General features: G+C 37.7%; 1 protein-coding gene across 4 annotated transcripts in view; it reads right to left on the bottom strand.

The window, feature by feature from the left end:
* LOC131957918 (uncharacterized) overlaps positions 1–15,846 on the bottom strand; it is a 44,561-nt gene extending 28,715 nt beyond the window's left edge. For 2 of the 4 annotated variants that reach the window (XM_059322763.1, XM_059322765.1), the window contains exon 1: positions 13,748–13,948. The gene's annotated coding sequence lies outside the window, so the exon portion shown is untranslated. Of the gene's footprint in view, positions 1–13,747; positions 13,949–15,625 lie in introns of those variants that run through there. The other 2 variants (XM_059322766.1, XM_059322764.1) reach the window with 2 other exon arrangements.
* Positions 15,847–20,672: the final 4,826 nt, after the last annotated feature.

Raw genomic sequence — 20,672 nt, 5'->3', positions numbered from 1 at the left:
ACTGTTTTATGTAGGCTACTCATTTATTCTACATTTACTACATGGGATTATGAGATTATCCTCGAAACTATAGATAATACCATTACGTTAGCAACTCTATTATCACACACGCCAAACTGACCGACATCTATGGGGTCAGCGTGACCAAACAGCTGCCTTGTTGTTTGTTCTCGGATGGGGAAAAATACAAAAAAGAAAAGCAGGCTGAAATCGGAGTCACCGACCGATATAGCGCTTAGAGAGTTGACACGTAATACTTCATTGTGTTAAAGGAAATCCCGTCCAACTTTACAATTAAGCAAGAAGTTTACCAACGTCTGATTGTTCGGTTACGTCACATTCAGAATGACGGTTACGTCACATTCAAAATGACGGTTACGTCACATTCAGAATGACGGTTACGTCACATTCAGAATGACGGTTACGTCACATTCAGAATGACGGTTACGTCACATTCAGAATGACGGTTACGTCACATTCAGAATGACGGTTACGTCACATTCAGAATGACGGTTACGTCACATTCAGAATGACGGTTACGTCACATTCAGAATGACGGTTACGTCACATTCAGAATGACGGTTACGTCACATTCAGAATGACGGTTACGTCACATTCAGAATGACGGTTACGTCACATTCAGAATGACGGTTACGTCACATTCAGAATGACGGTTACGTCACATTCAGAATGACGGTTACGTCACATTCAGAATGACGGTTACGTCACATTCAGAATGACGGTTACGTCACATTCAGAATGACGGTTACGTCACATTCAGAATGACGGTTACGTCACATTCAGAATGACGGTTACGTCACATTCAGAATGACGGTTACGTCACATTCAGAATGACGGTTACGTCACATTCAGAATGACGGTTACGTCACATTCAGAATGACGGTTACGTCACATTCAGAATGACGGTTACGTCACATTCAGAATGACGGTTACGTCACATTCAGAATGACGGTTACGTCACATTCAGAATGACGGTTACGTCACATTCAGAATGACGGTTACGTCACATTCAGAATGACGGTTACGTCACATTCAGAATGAAGGTGCTCTAGTGACAGCTGACACCCAGGTGAAGAGAAAAAAACTCAATCACGTCAGGATATCGACACCGGAAGAAAAATAAATGACGTCATTTATGCGCGTGCCGTCAGGAGCAGTGTTTCTTCCAGACTTTTTACTCCGGGGGGGGGGTCACTTGAAATTTTCGGAGGGGGGAGGGGCGGATTAAAATTTACGAGGGGGCGGTCATTGTTAAAAAGTATATATTTTCTATATAAATTCCATTTCGTTCGGGGGGAGGGGGGGGGGGCGGTAGACTCCCTTCGGTAGAGGGGAGGGGGTGGGGGGGGGGGGGTTCAGCCTGGAAGAAACACTGGTCAGGATCAGGACGAACGCCACACTGTAGGAGACTATAATTTTTAAAAAAACTACAACTTTCAAATCTATAACGTGTTTGTAACAATGTTACCTGAACTGCTCACTAGAATAAAAAAATCTTTCTTACAAATTTCAGATTCATGTTAACCAAAAGAATCAAAACCCGAACAATTCAATTCGTTGGTTCGCCTAACTCCATTGACCTTTAGTACTGAAACACGCCCTTCCATCGCAGAGGACTATTAAGTCGAAATAATCAATCGGTGAGAGATCGAAGAATCGATAGCAATAAATAACTACTTGTGGCATACACAGCCACAATTTGGGACCCGAAAGAAAAATATTTTTGCGCGAGTGTAAAACATGCTGAATATTTAGTCATATGCTAATTTATTTAAATTTTTTGTTTTCTCTTGTTGGGATCCCGGGTTTTGGTAACACATCAACAGGGGCGAAATGTAAAGGTCGATAACTTGTTGGAGATCTGCTCCGTTTATACGGCTTGAGAGTGCGTAAGACCAGTTTCTACCAGGCTTGTTTTTTGGGAAGAGAATGAACGGGCCGGATCAGTGTTTCTTCCAGATTTTTTCTTTTCTCCGGGGGTGGCGGGGGGGACGCTTGAAAATTTCAGGGGAGGCGGACTAAAATTTCCAGGGTGGGGGGGGGGGGCGAACACTGTTAAAAGTATATATTTTTTTTATAAACTCCATTTCGTTCGGGATGGGGGGAGGTAGACTTTAGAAAACGCGAGGTGTGACGTCATTTTACGGGGGGGGGGGTGTACGATGTGTGGCGGAGTGCAGGGGGGAGGTAAAAATCGTTTAAAAAGTGTCACGTCATTTATGGATGACCCCTTAGGTGACCACATGTGGTTCGGTACACCAACTATATAAAACTATCGAGAGGAAGATATTGCAATAGGCAAACAGGCATGTACACGCTTACTAAACTAGGTACCACTAATGTGTACATCATCTTTGTACACAGTCATGTGCTGATGAAGATCCACGGTCGAAAAGTTCCTTGATGAAACCTCACTTATGTCGACTCAACGTCTTAACATTTTTTACATATCGGTAGTCATAGACGAATTGTATATGGTGTATAGCTGTTATCGCTACCTTACTCGGACACTAAAACTTAATTAGTACTTCTAGCCATAACCCTAGCCCTAACAATACCTTAAATATAACCAAGCCCTAATCCTGTGTCTTAATTCCAATCCTTTTCTGACACTAATCTCTAACACTACTCCCGCCTTTAAAAAAGTAGGAAATAATCCTCTTTAGACCTAACGATCCATTGGGCAGATGAATGTAGAGTTCACATGTTTCTTATGGTCAGCACTTTGCATAGCCGCCTTTACTTTCTCTAACGTGAGTTAGTTACCCATCAGAGCTGGGTGGACGCAAGGACTTAAACCCGGATTCGAACTCGAGACTTTCTGGTTAGAAGCCTAGCGCTCTACCGCTTAGACGCTTGTCTTTAACACAACCTCATTATAACCTTAATCATAACAATGGCACAAGCAACAATAACAAAGTTTCAAAAAAACATCTGTACGATTCAGTGCTGTCCCACCTACCTCGTCGTAAGAAACCAAACACTATTATGCACAATAAAACATGTTTACAAATTACCAATCTTTCACCCTAATCTTAAAACTGCCTTGTCGATTTTTACATAGACAATTACCGTTCCAACATAAAAACTATCGATTCTATTTCAATCTCGTCTACAAATCTTTAAACTATATCTCTCGCTATTTCAATCGATTGATTCTTCACGTATGTCGTATGCTAATCAGGTTCGCCTAAACATAATACATTAAATATGTAGTATGCTAATTAGGCCCTCCGAAACATAATACGCTAAGCATTTTTACGGCCTGACAAACCACTCATGCGTGAAGCTCAATTCCCAAACCTAATGAAACACGCAAAGCCCCTGAAGCATGACCGGGTTCCGGTCGTGTTTTTTCATTCAACCAAGATGGATTCCGTGTCATGTTTTTTTTTTTCAGTCTCAATTTGCGAGTTACTGGGCCGAGTTATTTAAGAGCTTTTTTTTGTTTATTAATGCTAAATAATCATATTTTTTTATTATTTTTTAACTGTTTAATATCCGATATCTTCCCTTCAGGATTTAGGGTATAGTTTAACATAAACCTGCGTCATAGAAGTTTCGCTTGAATGCATACCTTTGTTGTGGTTCGATCACCTGTTCAGATACAGTGTGTCAAGCCGTCACGCTTGAGTTGATTGTTGTTGTTTTTTTTAAACACTGACAACGGTTTGTGTATGAAAAAAAAATTACAAATTCTGGGTCATGTGTTTAAACGTGTGTTCAAGTTGTATCTAGCACATGTGTTTGAACATGTGTTCGATTGTTGTATCTAGCACATGTGTGTAAACATGTGTTCAAGTTGTAGTTTCTAGCACATGTGTTTAAACAAGTGTTCAATGTGTATTAATCTAGCACATGTGTTTAAACATGTGTTCAAGTTGTAGTATCTAGCACATGTGTTTAAACGTGTGTTCGAGTTGTAGTATCTAGCACATGTGTTTAAATGTGTGTTCAAGTTGTAGTATCTTCAGTGTTTAGTGATCGGTCTGTCAGCCATGTCTAAATCTGTGGTTCTTAACCTGGGTTCGATTGAACCTCAAGGGTTCGGTGAACCAGTCAGGGTTCGGTTAAGGTCAAGACACACACGTGACTTATATGATTCATGATTGGGTTTTACTAGTGCGGACGATAGAACTATTAAGAAGGGTTCGGTGAATGCGCATATGAAACTGATGGGGTTCGGTACCGCAAATTATTTAAGAACCACCGGTTTACACTTTAGGAAAGTGATAAAAAAGTGTATGAATTCATTTTAAGTTGAATCTGACATCATTAAAGTGGGAGTGATGTTTTTTTTTTATGGCATGGGATTATAGGAGGTAATGGGGGGGGGGGGGGAGATTGGCTAAAATTACGCGGCTTGCAAAAAGCCAAAGACCCAGACGATAAACACAACCCTGCTAATTAAACGGTACTGCTCAAGTAAACAAACAGGATGCAACGAGTGGTCAGGTAACCGGAAGTTTGAGAACCACGTAGGTGGGGGGGGGGGGGATAGTACTGAAACTTTATACAGGGGGGGGGGGTGTGATCTCCATAATGTGTGCTCCCTAATTACAAAACATAACATTAGATAGAATATGGGACATAATAATAGGACACAACTAAAATGGGACCTGTTGGTCATATATTAATTCAATGAAATGGGGATTTCACGTTATAAAATGGGAAATTTTTTAACAACAGAATAATGTTGTAATAAAAAACGAAAGAGTTTTTCAAAACTAAGTTAAAACCCACATTAAATATCGAGTAAGGACTTTCTTTTACCTCGATCTCGCACTTTTAAAAAAATATAGTTCAGCGAAAGATTACGGTACTTGATCAATAAAAACAACGAAATAACTAGACAGGGGACATTGTGGTCAGCGGCGTAGCTACCGTAAAGCTAGCATAAGCAAGGCAAATAGGGGCCCTTTTTCGAAAGTTTGAGGGGAGGGGGTTGCAAATCGAAAGTCTGAGGGGGGGGGGGGGGCTGAAAATCGAAAGTCTGAGGGGAGGGGGGGGGGGAAATCGAAAGTTTGAGGGGGGTGCAAATCGAAAGTTTGTCCCCGGTCGCCGGGAAGGGTCGCTACGCCTCTGAGGGGCCCACTAACACTTTTTGCATAGGGGCCCAAAAATCCTAGCTACGCCACTGATTGTGGTCAAGTTGTAAGGCTACGACTGTTAAATCAAAAGTCTCGAGTTCGGATCCCGTGAGCGAGTCTGTCCAACGTTTCTGGGTCGACTCAGCACTAATGAGTACTTGACACGTTAGGGGATCCTAGGCGGTGCGGCTTAGTGCTGAACATAATATCACCCTGAGTGCTGAGGTCATTAAAACGGATGAACTCTACTTCCTCTGCCCTTGCTGTCTTGGGCACGAACGGAAAAAGACGATACAGATGAAATAACAAGACAATGATAGAATATCCCAGCCAGTACATTACAAAAACCCTAAACTATTTTTAAGTTTATTTTCGAATACTCGATTCCCTACAATATACACGACAGCTGCCTACAACACAATAATGTGTATTGAGATGGTAAAAATCGAATCTGCTTTTAAAGACAATAAAAGTCTCATTTATGATAATAAAAAAGTCCGTTTTACTACCGTAATATGCACTATAAGATAATAAAATCCGAATCTGCTTCTAGGTGTTGGGACCGCAATACACACTATATTTTAAGACATTAAAAATAGTCTGCTTTAAGACAATAAAAGTCTGGTTAAGACAAAATAATAGCAGGCTATCGTTAAAGTAAATACGATTAGGGCAGACGTATATAGAACTAGCTTTAATGGGTGTCTAGAAAGTGGGTCTGTGGCTATTCTGCCAAGTGCAGGGGGGAGGGGGTGCGGGGAAGGGGGTCGCTGATCCCTCAACACGTCAGGCAAGTTGATTGTTTTACGATGATCGATTCTTTGAGTTGTTTGAATTTGTTACATTCGGGGTGTAAATCTATCACAGCGGAGCTTGTCTGAGACGGGGAAGGTAGAGTTTAACATTTTAATGCTAAGATTGTATATGGTTTGGGGGAGGAGGGGGTGTCAAATTGGCATGCTAGGTCTCAGTCACTTTTACACACACACACAGTGGCGTAGTGAGGTCGGGTGTCACCCGGTGCGGCACTTAATGTCACCCTCCCAGAGGCGTAGCAACTCTTCCCGGTGCCAGGGGACAAACTTTCAATTTGGCGCGCTCTCTTGATCAATCCTTCAATTTTCGATTTGCACCCCCCTCCCCCTCCGCGTCGGGATTTGTCAAATTTTCTCTTAAAAGACTATTTAATACTCGAATTAATCACTTAATTAAAGTGAAATTATCATTTTTCTCTATATATTTTACTATTATTTGCCTTGGTGTCAACCCTCCCCCCTAAATAGTGTCACCCGGTGAAGTCCGCCCCCCACCCCCGCCACCCTCCTCGCTACGCCACTGTATATGTGACGTAAATATGCTGATGCCGTTACATAACGAGAATATGAATAAAGAGGTAGATAAGGGGTGACTCGTACATTTTCAAACAGCCTGATTGAACTTTGACCCATCGAACCTGACATCAAACCCAAGCTGAGTGGTCTTGTACCAACGGCCACTAAAAGCTTGCATGAGTTACTAAATCAATGTCAGATCAATCGGCAGGAAACAACAACCAATAATGCCAGAAGCTGAACTGATTTTTTTATTGACTTTGGGCTGGATGTAAGATTATTATGAAGAAATTTAAAGAACGATGTTTATCGTTCACTTCCTACTTTTGAATAATTATCAATAGCCAGTGATATTCAAATTACGTGATATTAATTATTATTTAAACAGCAACACATAATTCGTTTTTTTTTTTTATTTTATGAAGTTCAAATTTTAAAAATTAATTAGATTTTTTAAAGCCATATAACACGGGTTCCCAACCTGGGGGTCGCGACCCCCCTGGGGGTCGCGAAGGTCTTTCTGGGGGGTCGCCAACTGGTATACTAAACCTTTTTAGAAGAATTTTTGAAATTCGGCTTCATTAACATCACTGGAAATGTAATAGAGAAGAAACAAAGCGCACTGTACAAAGTTGTTCTCAGTCACGAATCTATGAAATCTTCAAAACTAAAACGTTATTTGAGACAAGTCATTCGGAACACACCAGAAATATTGAGTTCTTTCGTCGGTAAGAAGCTAGTTGCAGACGCCAGAGACTTGATCGAACAGGATGTTTTCACCAGCATTAGTGCAAGCATCAAATGAAGTCGCGATAGAAAACGCCAAGCAAAAAAAAAAAAAACAATTGGAGAGAATCTCACCAAACGCTTCATGTACGTAAATGTTAAATAACACATTTTTATTGAAATTAAGCTTTCACCATTGTTTGCTTTTCAAGTTGATAAATCAACAGACGTGAGTTCGTGTTCGCAGTTGCTGGTCTGTGTCTATATTCATGCGGATGATAGCAAAGAAGAGTTGCTCTTTTGTGAAGATAACATGGAGAAAATAAATACCTTTTTTGAAACTGGATGATTAAAATGGGTTAGAACGGCTGTGGGGGTTTGTACGGATGGCGCGCCATCTATGTTTAGCTCAAAATCGGGCTTTCAGAAAACAGAAAAGATTTAGCTCCCTAACCACTACCCTAACCAATTGACATCAAGAGTTCATTGCTGGTATAAGGCGTAAATTATATAAAATCTGGAGCCTTCAAAGAACTGAGAAAAAAACATTAATATAGATCACGAGGTTCTACTCTTCTACACTACAGTACGCTGGCTGTCAAACGAAATGTTGTAAATTGTGTTTTTTATTGAAATCTGAAATCAAATTGTTCTTGGAAGTGCAAAGGAAACATGACTTTTTGGTATACTTAAAACGACATAGAGTGGTGGTTAGAGAGAGTACCATACCTAGCAGATGTGTTCGAACATCAAGATAAGCTTAACCTGAAGCTTCAGGTAAAATGAACGGATATTATAACTTTCCATGATAATCTCGGGGCACTTTTATCAAAACTGCAAAATCGGCGAATAAAATAAATCTTGGAAATATTGTAAATTTGAGTTATTTAAAATTTCGAAAGAGGCTATTTCTGGGCATCTTGAATCTCTTGAAAACGGACTGCATCGCTATTTCTCTGAGCTGAAAAAAAGAAGAATCTGTATTTACGCATTACCTATTCTCTTCTTCCCTTGATGTTGCCAGCATTCCCGTTGAAATACAAGATGAGTTCTTTTATTTGCAGAATGATTCCGAGTAAGATGAAAAACTGCAGACACAATTTTGGTGTAGTATTCACCATTCGTACCCAAACATAAGATTGATTGACTTTTCGAGAATACATTTTCAACACTATTCTTCGATTAAAAACAAAATTAAGATAATTATAATGACATAGGTTGGCGTTAACAAAAAAAAATGTAATTAAAAAGTTAACCACGAAGGTTTAGTGAATAGTATGCAATTTTACTCATGCTATTAAAACAGTTATCAAGAGTAGTTCATATTGAAAGTCTACTAGAAAATCTTATTTTAGTGCTTATTAATTTCCATACTAATTTCGGCTTTTTAATTCTATGGGGGTCGCGGGTCACTTACTTTTTATAAAAGGGGGTCGCCACTCGAAAAAGGTTGGGAACCACTGCCATATAAAATACATTGAAATATTGCAAACATTTCGATATTTCAATGTGGTAATCGATTAAATCGTCGAATGTAATAGCTCCGTGCGGATATCGAGCGGCTAGTGAATGAAATCATTAGGATCGATTACAAAGGAATCGTGTTCCGAATGTTCTTTTTATCTTTGATTTTAAATCGGATTGTTTTTATCAGAAGTAAAAAAAAAATCACTTGTAAGGACCACGGACGACATCGGAATTAATTTAGCTTTGTTTGTTTAGGTAGGTTTCTTTAAGCAGTTTGGGTTGTTCATTTAATTGGATTTATATGTTATATATATATATATATATATATATATATATATATATATATATATATATATATATATATATATATATATATATATATATATGGGGTATTTTACATATACACATTATATAAATATATAATCAATAAACATTAATTAACGTCTATCTTTAAGATATTATATATATATATATATATATATATATATATATATATATATATATATATATATATATATATATATATATGTATATATGTATATGTATATATATATATATATATATATATATATATATATATATATATATATATATATATATATATATATAAAAGTATATTTCTAACACGTGCATTACGTATTCATCTTTGTTTTATTTGTAAACAGTTGTGTGCAATTGTAAATAAACAAGATCTACTGTTAACAAGATATATATATATATAAATGCATGATATATATATATATATATATATATATATATATATATATATATATATATAAAACCCTCTATATATACTGTGAGTTCCGTATACATGTTGTATTCAGTTAAACGACACTCCGCCCATAATAGCCGAATAGTCTCTAACACAGCCCATACTTCAGCGCTGTTCTTACGGTAAACACGGTAATCTTATCTCGATGTCGGAAATTCTTTTCTTTAAGAGGCACCGAAATCCCAGGCTTGACACTAGGATCTAAGTCTCCGGGGTCAGCTTAGTCACGTGACGCCCATACCCCTGGTGCTAGCGACTGTTCAAAGGTAGTGTGACCGTTATGAATCTGTTCATTTCTGTTCACCTAGGGTGTTTTTCGAGACCTCTTGGAGGAATCGCATTACACATACCTCGTCGTTTGAACGCCACTGGTGTTATTAATACCCCTGCTATTCAAGATTTAGGGCTTGTATTACTGCTAAAACAATATTTAGTTTGTAATACTAGTGCAGAACACGAACCAAATTTTGTAGTACCACTATGATAGAATGTCTAGTATTTGTAATAGGACCTCAATAACTTGTATGGATTTCTAAGCCTACTACAAATACGTAAAGCTTTTGAGGATACAGTTTTAAAATTGTATTGTCATTCTTGTCTGTTATTAAGTAATTACCTGCATTTGTGACTAATAGTATGATCTGAATATTTCAAGTTTAATCAGAAGAAATATATCACAAGAAAATTTTAAGATTTATCCATTTCTAATTAAATGTAGTAAGATTTTAAAGTGGACTTCACCGTTGTCAAAATATACTTGAAACTCATATAGTTTTGTGATAAATAAAAAGATATTTACAATTTTCTAAACGTCGAATTTTTTTTTAAATAGTAAAAGTCAATTTTTAAATTCGAGCTAAATAGCTGCGCAATGTAATAAATATTTAGAAAGGCTTTAAAAATATTAAACCAGTAAACTATGAGCGACTGTCGTAGGGGTGGAGGGTGAGGGGGTGGAGTCCATGGAAGGGGAGTAGCCAACATTTTGAGACAGGGAGGCAGGGAGTGTAAAAATTGACGCCAGCTTACCATTAGATTATACAGAAAATATAGACAAAGTTTATCTCAATGTCATGCAGTGGCTATTTTAAAATGATTAAATTAACAAAAATTTTCCCAGATGGGGAGACCGCTCCCGCTGCTCCCCAACTGCATACGCCTCTGCTCGATGGGGAAGGGGTGGGGGGTTAGCTGCGCAGTGTTTTTCAGACTTTTTTCTCCGGGGGGGGGGACGCTTGAAATTTTCGGGGGGGGGGGGGGCAGTCACTGTTAAAGTATATATTTTCTATATAAATTCCATTTCGTTCAGGGGGGGGGGGGGCGCTGCCTCCCCCCCCCCCCCACCCCGAAGAGATTCCTGGAAGAAACTCTGTGCGTATGTCAATACACAGCAAAGAAAATAAGTTATAAGCAAGCTTCTAAAATCAGTTCAAAAGATTTAGATTGTTCTTATGATTTATAGCTTCACCCGACAATGTTAATAAACTCTAGACTAATTATATGTCTACGTCTTTTCAACTGTAAGTTTATCAGGATTCGTGACAGCCAATATTAAATTTAGAGGGCCTTTCTTCTTTTGATTAAACTAGTGAGGTGACTCACTTTTATTGTGAAGTCTTGTCTGAGAACAATTTATGGCTGAAATTTACTGCGCCTGGCGTCGCAGTGTCTTTGAGGTGTGAGGTGGTAGGGGTGTAAAAGTGGTGTAAAAGTGGTTCTGGTGGAAAAGAGGTGTTAGAGAAGGGTGTCAATGGGCTTGGTGTTGTGATGTAAAAGAGGCTTTGGAGAAGGGTGTCAAAGGGGCTTGGTGGTGTGGGTTGTAAAAAAGGAGTTAGAGTGGTATCATAGGGGCTTTGTGGTGTGAAATGTAAAAGAGGCGTTGTTGGAGAAGGGTGTCAGAGGGGCTTGGTGGTGTGGGGTGTAAAAGAGGTGTTTAGTGAGTGGTATATTAGTGAGTGGTGTCATAAGTCGCCTGTCATTGTAATTACAGGTGTTACGTGGGTTATGGCGGAATAGGTGGCGTGGGAAAACAGTTTTTTGTCTTTGAAAGTTTAGTTGTTAATGGTGGTATTGGTGAGTACAGTAAAGATGTGGCTGGGTATGTGAGCAGTTGTTAATGGTGGTATTGGTGAGTACAGTAAAGATGTGGCTGGGTATGTGAGCAGTTGTTAATGGTGGTATTGGTGAGTACAGTAAAGATTTTGATGTGTATGTGAGCAGTTGTTAATGGTGGTATTGGTGAGTACAGTAAAGATTTTGATGTGTATGTGAGCAGTTGTTAATGGTGGTATTGGTGAGTCAGTAAAGATGTTGATGTGTATGTGAGCAGTTGTTAATGGTGGTATTGGTGAGTACAGTAAAGATGTGGCTGGGTATGTGAGCAGTTGTTAATGGTGGTATTGGTGAGTACAGTAAAGATTTTGATGTGTATGTGAGCAGTTGTTAATGGTGGTATTGGTGAGTACAGTAAAGATTTTGATGTGTATGTGAGCAGTTGTTAATGGTGGTATTGGTGAGTCAGTAAAGATGTTGATGTGTATGTGAGCAGTTGTTAATGGTGGTATTGGTGAGTACAGTAAAGATGTTGTTGGATATGTGAGCAGTTGTTAATGGTGGTATTGGTGAGTACAGTAAAGATGTGGCTGGGTATGTGAGCAGTTGTTAATTGTGGTATTGGTGAGTACAGTAAAGATGTTGCTGTGTGTGAGCAGTTGTTAATGGTGGTATTGGTGAGTAGAGTAAAGATGTTGATGTGTATGTGAGCAGTTGTTAATGGTGGTATTGGTGAGTACAGTAAAGATGTTGCTGTGTGTGAGCAGTTGTTAATGGTGGTATTGGTGAGTACAGTAAAGATGTTGCTGTGTGTGAGCAGTTGTTAATGGTGGTATTGGTGAGTCAGTAAAGATGTTGATGTGTATGTGAGCAGTTGTTAATGGTGGTATTGGTGAGTCAGTAAAGATGTTGCTGTGTGTGAGCAGTTGTTAATGGTGGTATTGGTGAGTCAGTAAAGATGTTGATGTGTATGTGAGCAGTTGTTAATGGTGGTATTGGTGAGTCAGTAAAGATGTTGCTGTGTGTGAGCAGTTGTTAATTTTGGTATTGGTGAGTACAGTAAAGATGTTGCTGTGTATGTGAGCAGTTGTTAATGGTGGTATTGGTGAGTACAATAATGATGTTGTTGGATATGTGAGCAGTTGTTAATGGTGGTATTGGTGAGTACAGTAATGATTTTGATGTGTATGTGAGCAGTTGTTAATGGTGGTATTGGTGAGTACAGTAAAGATGTGGATGGGTATGTGAGCAGTTGTTAATGGTGGTATTGGTGAGTACAGTAAAGATTTTGATGTGTATGTGAGCAGTTGTTAATGGTGGTATTGGTGAGTCAGTAAAGATGTTGATGGGTATGTGAGCAGTTGTTAATGGTGGTATTGGTGAGTACAGTAATGATGTTGCTGGGTACGTGAGAGGGTTGGTGGAAGAGGATGGGGTTGTGGGGTATCTGGTAGGGAGTATGGGTCAGAGTCGTCGGTCAATGAGGTCTCTGTATGTGTGGCCTAAGGGAGATGTGGTACGGAGGGTCGGGTTGTGGGATATCTGGTAGGGTTAGGGAGTATGGTTCATATAGTGAGTCCTACGAGAAATGCGTTAGGAGGTGGATTAGGGGGAATTGATCACAGAGGATAAGTGAGATAGGATTGGGTTAGGTAAATTACCACATGTTGGCTATGTGCTGGCGAAAAAATGCTAGCACTGTAATGTAAAAACTTATGGGGGGGGGGGGGGGAGTACACGTGTGATTCGTTTTAAAAAAATCTTTTTTACGTTTTCGTGTATTGTTACTATTTAGCGAGTACATTTGTGGTGTTTTATTTAATATTTTTATAAATAGAAAAAAAAATGACAATGTCGAATTCGGACTAAAAGAATGCTTTTCGAAAAAAAATAAGACGATTGATAAAGCTTACCAAGTTGAATCGGTTCTAAGTCAGTTTTCTAAACTATAACTTCGTGTGCTAGCGCAATGGTATTTGAATATTTAGTCGTACCTTCCTTTAGAATTAATATCGGACTGAAGGTGAAAAATTTGTTTCAAAACTAAATGAGTTTATTACCGTAGAAAAAGCTTTTACAAAACCAAATGTTGAGAACATAAACACCCTACACTTGAAAAATGTAATCAAGCGTTTAGAAAAAAAAATAATTTATCGATTTTCGATACAGTTCTCTAAAAGTCAAACGAAGTTCTAATTTAATATAGTTTAATATTGTTCAAATTTTCCTTTGACGAATTTTCAAGCCGTTATATAATTACAAAATAACTCAGTCAAATAGAAACTTACCTGCAAGACTAAATCCCTTGGGAATTATTTACAATGAACTTCTTAAGTAGTTGCCAATCAAAGTAGAAATACAGTTTTTTTTCTGTCGCAGGGAGTCACCACAACTCTTCAGCACGGAGCGCGGAGATTGTATGAAATAAAACACACTTGAACTAGCGTGAAGCATTGAAGTATGTGCGGGGTAGAGTCAAACGGCGCTCTGGTTGGTGGAGTTGGATACGTGGGGCAGTGGATTCAGCGGTGGTTTGGTTCGTTGGTACCAGATCTTGGGGAACAAAATTGGTCCATTCATGGAGCCAGGTGTGTTGGCTGGGACTAGGTTGACTACGGACTTAATTATATCGTCATAAGGACTTCAAAGGTACCGCACTTTTTGAGATAGCGCGGTTGGAGTGAGGCGGGTTATTTTGGCATAAGGGTGTGTGGGTGTTTGTGTATGGGTGTTGGTGTGTGGGTGTGTGGTTGCTGGTGTGACGTGTTTAGATGTAAGGGTGTTTGAGTTGGGTGTTAGGTGTATAGGTGGTTTGGTGTATGAGTGTTTGTGATAGATGCTAGTATGTATGCATGTTTATGTGTAAATGTGTTTTTCTGAAATTTGTTTGGTTAAGTGTAAGGAGTGTAAGTTTTTGGTATGTATAAAATTTTATAGAAATTTTGATGTTATTAGTAAATGGGTTATATGTTTTCATTCGGGTATTTGATGTTATGGTGTATGTGATTAGGTGTGAGAGTGGGGTTTTGATGTTGGTGTGTGTAATGCTACTGTGGGTTTAAACATCTACTCTTTGTTATTCTTGCGCAATTGTAGTTAGTTATTTAGGTGGTCTTCTTTGCGATCGTTTAGAGGTGGTGGATGTTGCTGTGTGGTGTATTTGGTGTTTGAGTGATGTTTTTAGTGTTTGTGCGGTGTTTTTAATGTTTATTTTTTGTGGTGTATTTATTGTTTGTGTGATGTTTCTGGTGTTTGCGTGGTATTTTTGGTGTTTGGTGGTTTTGGTGTTTGTATGGTGTTTTTTAGTATTTGTATGGTATTTTTAGTGTTTGTGTGACATTTTTGGTGTTTTTGATAGTGTTTAATTTGCTTTATTTTGAGCATTGTATTACTGAGTAATACAGTTTTTATACAGGGCTATGTATTTATGTATGTTGTCTGTGGGAAAGACAGATATAACATAGACGTACATATTAGACGTGATTTACATAATAGTGGGCTAATTATTGGTTCGCATCATAATAGTGGGCTAATTATTGGTTCGAATACGGAAACCACATAAACCATAAGGATATTAAACGAAAAGTGACAACTAAATTGTTTTATTTTATTCATTTCGGTAATTTAAGTATTTATTTATTTATTTATTTTAGCAGAGGTCAGTTGAGTAGTGTATGTTTTGTTTCCAAGAAGTGATGCTTATGGCAGTGTTAAACACTGAACGGATTAGGATTAGCCTTAATCTTAGATCCGGTAGCTGACGTAAATACGGGTAATGGTATTCAGGTGGCAGTGTGTGCTTTAGCTCATTACGTCACTGGTTCATCAAGGGCAACCTGACCTACAGCTATATCACATGACCTGACGTGTCTCACACGAAAAAACACACTAAGTCTCTTAATAAGCTGCCCAATGTCACATGACCTGTCATATGTCACATGACTTGCCCCTGTGACGCAATACGTGTTCTATGTCATTTGACACGCGATCTGACTTCTATCTATACGATATCTGGTTCATTTGTATAAAGACCTCACACTACGAAAATCTATCCTAATATATATATATATATATATATATATATATATATATATATATATATATATATATATATATATATATATATATATATATGTATATATATGTATATACATTTAAATACTTACATTTTTATTTACTGCAACATTAACAGGTTGAAATATTTATCAACAAATCCGTCTCGTAAAGAACTCAACTTGTAACTTCAGTTGTATTTTAATCCCTCAGACTTCACAAAACCTTGTATTATAATGTTCCAACTGTGTTCCACTGTTTCACAAATATTTTCCACACACAGCGCCCTCTATCGATCCAGCAGAGTTGTGGGACGTTTGTTCAGCGATTACCTCCCCTATGCCTCGACTCAAACAATGGCTTAGATTGAAGCTCATTGAAACAGTCTCGAAAGGCACCGAGCTTATACTGCGTCCATTTCGGCCGGCATTCTATTCCGTTTAACGGTCGTTGTATAAACTTGTGTAATTAATACAAAATCGATCTTTAGGGATTATATGGAATCATAAAATCATAATGTTATAATAACTAAGCCTTTTTTTGACATGTAGGAGGTTATGTTAAATAATGCTCATTGGAGATACGTTGCGAGATAAATGGTATTAGAGTTGAACATGGCATAGAGGGGGGGGGGGGACGATACATTAGGTCCACGATTAATGGGGGCCCTAAATGTGTGGGTTCGTTGACGTCATGCTATATAAAGGTTTAGTGTTTAATTAAAATTTAAAAAAAAATGATATGTGTAAAAGATTTACAAACACAGGGATTGAAGACAGATGTGGGTAAAGCCACCTCGACATAGAGGATTCTGATTACGTCAATTTTCACGACTACTTTAAGTTGTGTAGTACTTTGACTGAAACGTATGATATGTACAACGTGCTAAAAAATTATGTAATGTAGTAATAGTAATAATCAGCTGCACATAGTTTTTTTAGGGTTAAAATGGGGAATATGGAAAGCAAAAAACTAACTTTGGGCTGTGGGAATCAATCCAATTCTTCGCTGGTTAAAAAGATTTCAGGCACTATAATCTCTGATTAAAAGGGACGTCGCTCACTGGTGCCTTTTATTACTCCAGATTAAAAGAGCTTCACAGTAGCGTTCTTTACCACCCCTGATTAAAGATACTGTTGTGTTTAGATAATAAATTATTAATATTCTTCATATCGACATCTTGGATATACGGTTATCTTGCGATTTATTTTATACAGGCGACGTAAAGATTTTTTTTTATTGTGTTCCAGTTTATTGAGACAATTTGAATTGCAGGAAATTTCCAGCATATTATCCATCACCCTTTAAAGAATTAGAATCCAAGTTAATGTTGAGTAGAGCCATATTTAAACAACAAATGAGGTGGCTGCTAGTAAGGCTTTCAATAAACTAGGATGCTTGGCTTGGCTGTTTTCTCTGGTTCCGTTTTCTGGAATCTCTGGCTCAGTCGCTGGTTCCAGTTGCTGAAACTTTGAGGTCATTGTTTTCTTCTTGCAACTGTTCACATTTCTGCCTGAGTTCAATGACCTGAACGTCTGCTGTCTCAGGTCCAGTGGCATTCAAATTCTGTCTTAAGAAATCCATAGCACTGTTGGGTTTCTCTGGTTCTTCATACAACACCACCATGACTTTAGTGATACAGTCTTTTCCAGATATTTTCTAAATTTTTCTCGTTTAGATTCTGCAGTCCTAAACGAAGTCATTTTGATAACAATCGTTTGTATCTGCTGCCGGTATATTTAGTGGAAATGAGATTAATGCCGTCTGGAATCAATTCTCGCTACGTTGAACAATAACAATAACTTATTAATTTCCAAAAAATTACTACCGCACTGAATACCGCACTGAGTACTGCTAAGAGAAACATTCTGAACTCATCAAATTATGTATCTAAGAAAGTTAATGTTTTCCTACCTAGAGAGGATTAAGAGAAAAATTAGAAAACACATACATGTAACAAATACTGATTCAAATCGTAAAGATATTACTTTGAGATAGATAATTCTTATATAAACTATTTTAATAAAACGTTTGTTTATTTATTAAATAAAAAATATTGTTGCACATAAAAAAAAATAACCCCTGATTAAGGGGACTCAACCCACCAGCTACTTTTATCGCCCCTGAAAGAAATTACTTTGCTGTCTTAACTTAAGAGGATACACGGATACAGTATTGTCAGTCTTTACAAGTTATCACAATATAAGGTTCTTTGCGAAGTACATTATATGGGCTCTGTTAGTACCTAGTAAGTCTAGGTTGGCTATACGCCAATAACATCCACTTGTATGAGAGTTTTTGAAGATGAATCTGTTGAGTGATTTTTAAAATTACTTGATTACTTTTTGACATATAATATAAAATATATATATTGTTATGATATATGTATGTGTGTTTTTAAGTGAGTGTGTGCAATTTTGTGTGTATTTGTGTGTGTTTAAATTTTCTTGTGGGTTGCGAATTATTGCGTTCGTGAATGTGTGTGTTGAGAGAATATCCTTTAATATAGCTTTCAATATTAATAATAAGCTATCGTGAAATTTTTTATGTTTTTATTTTCCGTATCATTCTGCTGTAAAACAACATTGAAATTCCTCAAAGGGCGACAAGGCAATAATATAGATACAGTTATTTGAAATACCAGCTTACTTCCCTTCGAAGCAGCTCCCATTCCGCGAAGAAAGTCTTTAGCGGCTTTATGATTTAGACGGCATAATCAATAATAGTTCTGGAAAGTTCGACAGGTTCGTGGATTGATTAGCTTTTAATTAGCGGTATAAGCCGTGTGAACGTGCCTCAAGTCAATGACCACACATAAAACCTCCCTTTCGCCTCCATTAATGATTAACGGAACTGGAAATATTAATGTATCCGAGGTCCAGTATTACAATTATAACGAGATTTTTAATTTATTTTGTTGTAGCTATGAAATATCAATTTTCGGCTGTTAATTCGGAGAATGGGATGGGTCTCTTGTTTCTGCAGATCACCCCCCCCCCCTCCCCTCTCCTCAATATGTCCCTGCATGGGCCTTCATCCTATCAAATACCACGACACCCCCTATAAACCACTAAAAGGACCACACTCTTATCTTATTTTATTTTTAATCAGACTCAACAACTATATGGCACCCTCTGCTTCGACATAGAATAAACCCTATGACTACTGCAAAAAAATGTACACTCTGTCATGTATGACATTCATCCTTGTATCAGCAGCCAAGATGGAAAAATAGCAAGAGGATGTATTAGAATGTTAATCCTCAACAGGATTATTGGAATGTTAATCCGCAAGAGGATGTATTAGAATGTTAATCCCCAAGAGTATATTGTATTAGAATGTTAATCCTCAACAGGATTATTAGAATGTTAATCCGCAAAACGGGGTACAGAATGTTAATCCGCATGATGATGTATTAGAATGTTAATCCGCATGAGGATGTATTAGAATGTTAATCCGCAAGAGGATGTATTAGAGTGTTAATCCGCAAGAGGATGTATTAGAATGTTAATCCGCAAGAGGATGTATCAGAATGTTAATCCCCAAGAGGATGTGGGTGTATTAGAGTGCAAATCCGCAAGAATATGTATTAGAATGTTCATCCGCAAGAGGATGTATTAGAATGTTAATCCGCAAGAGGATGTATTAGAATGTTAATCCGCGTTGCGCCATTGTCGTCATTTACCTGGTTTACAGCGGTGATATGTCAGGTTTACCTGTAGCTGGCATGGGATCTGTTATCCTCTGGAATCTTGGCAGGTGGGTTTACCGATTCTCTTCATTCTTCTGCTTCAGTGTGTGTGGATGACGTGAAAGACATGGGTGCGTTTACTCACAACGACCTCTGGGGTGGAGTTTATCTCTCCTGTCTACGCTATGAGAATTGGCGTGGTCGAATGGTAGAGCGTTTGGCTGCTAGTCTGAATGTCTCGAGTTCAGATCTCGATTCGGACTTGTGACTATAGGACGTCCCTGAGTCCACTCATGGGTACCTCACTTACGTTCAGGAAAGTAAAAAAAAGGCTGGACATAGAGCTGACTACACTATCCATACACTTGCAGAGTTCAAGAAAGATATGAACTCTACTTCATAAAACTTAAGGTCTAAAGAGGAACTTACCTTAATACAGAGGGGCTGGTTTTACCACCTCCACCCCCTTTATGTACTTTATAAATGTGAAAACGTGTCACGTTATAGAGAGTGTCATATAGATCATAACTACTCACACAACCCCCCCCCCCTCCTTTTTTTTCTTGGCTCCGCCACATGCAATTGTTAATGAGGTATAATACCAGTGACGTCTATAGCAATGTTGGAATTGTTCGGGCGTCCCTTGACATGGTCGTATTTAAACTAAAAGCGGCTGGTGTAAAACAAATTTTAATGTTGTTCTATGTCTATTCATGCACACTTTTAATACTTTATGGCATTGTATTGTAAACATTTAGTTTCGATTGTCTTCGTGTACGAAGTTCTATATACCTTATTATGTTTGTGAGTCTCTAAGTCATTTTTCCTTTGTGCGTTTTTATTTTACATAAAGTATTGCTTTGTTCTTGTTGTTGTGTCAACTTTTCTTAAAGGAGACATAACTGTGGTATGTTGAGCTATTGAGTCCGTAGCAATCTTGTAATTTTTGTTATGTTTACATTATAATAATATTACTTTTTTTTTTAAGAAAAAAAAATACTAAATATTATGTTGTTTTTTGTTGTTTTTTTTAATGGTGGTTAAGTTTTATTTTACAATACCAGAAAACAATAATATAAGTGAAAATGTTCAAGTCAACAAATTAAGTAATTCATACAACTAATAGTTTTAGAATTAATTGTACTAAAGTAATATTACTTTTTTTCATACATTTATAATTGAAAGGCTAGACAAAAAATTCATAATATATTTTTTAAAATATTAAATAACAACAATATATGGAGTCCTACAATGTCCGCCCCCCCCCCCCCTTCTCTCGGAAAAATTAAGTCTGAAAGAAACACTGATCTACATCAGCATAGATACTAAGACTACCTGGTTGTTGATGTTTTTTAATACTTCTTCACAAAATAGCAACCTACACAACGTTGGTAAACAGTCTTTTAAAAATAACGTGTGATTATTCAAGCTGTGATATCCGCTATATAACACAAACAACAATCTTTGTA

This window comes from Physella acuta, unplaced genomic scaffold (genome assembly GCF_028476545.2).
Source record: "Physella acuta isolate Inbredline_101_S28 unplaced genomic scaffold, ASM2847654v3 ptg001278l, whole genome shotgun sequence".
NCBI classification, from domain to species: domain Eukaryota; kingdom Metazoa; phylum Mollusca; class Gastropoda; family Physidae; genus Physella; species Physella acuta.
This window is presented reverse-complemented; position numbering and strand designations above follow the sequence as displayed.